The sequence below is a fragment of the Sminthopsis crassicaudata genome, chromosome 4 (assembly GCF_048593235.1).
Source record: "Sminthopsis crassicaudata isolate SCR6 chromosome 4, ASM4859323v1, whole genome shotgun sequence".
NCBI classification, from domain to species: domain Eukaryota; kingdom Metazoa; phylum Chordata; class Mammalia; order Dasyuromorphia; family Dasyuridae; genus Sminthopsis; species Sminthopsis crassicaudata.
Genome location: NC_133620.1, coordinates 468,941,687 through 468,944,993, shown reverse-complemented (window position 1 = coordinate 468,944,993; position 3,307 = coordinate 468,941,687).

Below are 3,307 nucleotides of genomic sequence, written 5' to 3'. Positions count from 1 at the left end.
CTTGCCCAGGGTCACACAGCTAGGAAGGAGGCCAGATTTGAACTCAGGTCCTCCTGACTTCAGGGCTGGTGCTCTATCCACTGCACCACCTAGCTGTCTCCTACCTTCTCTTCAGGGTGGGGAACTTTTCTGCAATTCAGGATCTCTCTCCTTTCTTCCTCCTCTTTCTTTTCAGAACTCTCCCTAATCCTGGTCACCTACACACACAGACTTTCTAAAACATCCATATCTGAGAATTTGGGGAGTTCTTGTGTCTGCAAATTAGGACTATACTCTGTTAACAATATATAAATGTTGCTCTGAATTGTTTGTTTCACTGTTAATAATTGTGTCCCCTGGAACATCCATTAAACATTTGTTTAAACCTATGAGATTAGGGGAAAGGCTGCTAGGTGGCGCCATATTGTGCACAGGCCTGAAGTCGGGAAAACTTAACTTCCTAAGTTCAAATCTGGTCTAGATACTAGCGGATCACTTCACCCTGTTTGCCTTGGTTTCCTTCTCTGTAAAATGAGCCGGAGTAGGAAAGGGCAAACTACTCCAGTATCTTTGCCAAGAAAACCCCAAATGAGGTCAAGAAGAGTAGACATGACTTAAAAGTGACTGAATAAAACTAGAGAATTACACATGGGTGTGTATGTAAACTATATTATATGTAGGATAAAGATGCATATTCACATATATTTAAATAGTGTATATATGGGAATATATATATAAATATATAAATATATGCATATCTACAGAAACAGAGACAGTGACAGTGAGAGACAGAGACAGACAAAGGAAGAAAATGGAAAGAGAGGAAAAGTGGGGAGAGATGAACTAAAGCTTACAGGTAAAAAGGTTTCTCTGGTTTATTTAATAAATTGGTGGTGGAAACTCAGGCTAACTAATTAATAAGAGATATTGTACATTTCCATAATTTAGGATGAACTATCAGGACATACCTTCTGATTGTGTTAGAACTCAGGATGAAATTTAATAAAGGGGGGAATCAGGAACAGGAGGATTGGGCTTTGCTGCAGTTGTCAACTAGTTCCCACAACCAACATTCACTGAGGCTATGGGGATGAGGGTGGGGGTGGGGACATCTGCTAAAAGCCCACCATTCAGGTGAGGAAACCGAGATCAGGGAGGTTGAACCCATGACGTGTGACTCTAAAACAGGCACTATTTCTGCTCTGCCAGGCTGGGTCATATTTCCTCTTCATGGTCCAGCGAATAATATCTCCCCTTCCTGGTTGCCTCAACCCAACTCAGCTTCACCAGCACCCCTGGCTGTCATGGGCCAGAAGACTCTGTCTTTAGAGGCTCTCATCTTCTCAGAGTCAAGAATATATCTTCTAGGGGCAGGTAGGTGAAGCAGTGGATAGAGCACCAGCCCTGAAGTCAGGAGGACTTGAGTTCAAATCCTGCCTCAGACACTTAATATTGCCTAGCTGTGTGACCCTGGGCTAGTCACTTAACCCCAATTGCCTCAGGGAAAAAAATGTGTGTGTGTATGTATGTATATATATATATATATACATATATATGTTATATATATATACATATATATGTTATATATATATATATACATATATATATGTATATACATATATATATGTGTATATATATATATATATATATATATATATATATATATATATATATATATATATATATATATATATATATATATATATATATATATATATATATATATATTCTAAGAGTCAAATATATTTACATTACCAGTTTGGTGATTGGGGAAGTCAACTGACCCCGGACTTTGCCTCTTGCCTGCCCCTAATGCTCTTCATCTTAACAGACCCCAGGGCCAGCCCTTCTTCTCCCTCTCCTGGGAAAGCCCATGCATAACCATGGTAATGTTGCTGCCCTGTCTGTTTGTTCCGGCATAACCTGATTCCCTGTTCTCACCCTGACAGGCTATTTTCAGGCAGAAGAAAGCTGGCCGATAAATATTTCATAAAGATGCCTGAATGTCTGCAGGCACGACTTGAAAGGCCTGTCCACGTGCCTAAGTGCTGACCTGTGTTGTGTGCTGGTCTGAACATTAAGAACTGACTAGAAGGGGGCTCGTTCAAAGGTCTGCTCCCACCGGGCACGTCAGTCTAAAGAGATCTTTCTTCTCCTGCTGTCATTCTAATTTTTGTTATGGTGAAGGAAGATAGGGTTGAATACTTACAAGGAATAGTCTCTGGTCTGTACCCTTGAAACAGAGTTCCCTGGAAGGAGGATGATTTGTTCTCTATTTTCAAGCTAATCAGAAGAGAAATGGTACCAAGAGATGATTGAAGGCCGTCTCCCTTGGAAAAGAATCTTTTTTGTTTCCCTGAAACCTTTTGTTTTTACATGACACTGATGTCCAGATCTGCCCCTCTTCCCAGGCCCTAGTCAGTGAACCTTCCTTCCTAATGAAGATTTTTTTTTAATATAGCACCACATCTCATGGAGCCCACAAGGCACCAGCACACGTGGTCAGTTGGAAGGAGCCAGGGTAGCTCAAGTTTTACAGCACATATATAATTGCAACCTCCATTATGGAAAAAAGAGAGTTTCAAAAAACTAACCAATACATTGACTACATTGGACACTGGGTGCAGCAATCTGTACCCATAGCCCTCCACTTCTCCAATAAAAATCTTGAGAACGTAGATCTAGAAACTGAAGGCCATCTAATGCAATTCCCTCATTTTATAGAGGTAACTAAGGCACAGGGAGGTGAAGCCTCTTGTCTAAGGTAACATAAATAAGGGGAAGAATTTGAGCCCAGTTTGGAAGAGAACCAGGGATTCCAAGAATTGGAAGGGAGAGGGGAGACACAGAAGCATAGAGGTAGAAGGTCACCTCATAAGCAAGGAGCCCATTGGGCTGGACCAGCCATAGTTGAGAAGGCAGGAAGGGATCAGCTTGTGAGGAGCTTTAGCTGCCAGACAAAGGGTGTTTGCTTGTTTTTTCCCACCCACCAGGGAAGCTCTGGAGTTTTTGGAGAGTGACATGATCAGACCTCCTCTTTAGGAAAGTCACTTTGCTAGCTGTGCACAAGATGGACTGGAAAGGGAAGAGACTTGGAGCAGGGAGACCAATTATAAGGTGATTAGTCCAGAAGAGAGGCAATGAGGGCCTGAAGGAAGGTGTTGGTTATGTGACTGAAGAGGAGACTGTGCTCGAGAGTTACTGGGGACATGAAAATGGCAGATGTGGCCACTGGTTACATGTGTGCTGAATGGGAGTCAAGAAGGATAATAAAGGTGCAAACTTGGGAGGAGAGGGGTAACCTTAAATGAGTGACTCCAGGAAAGAA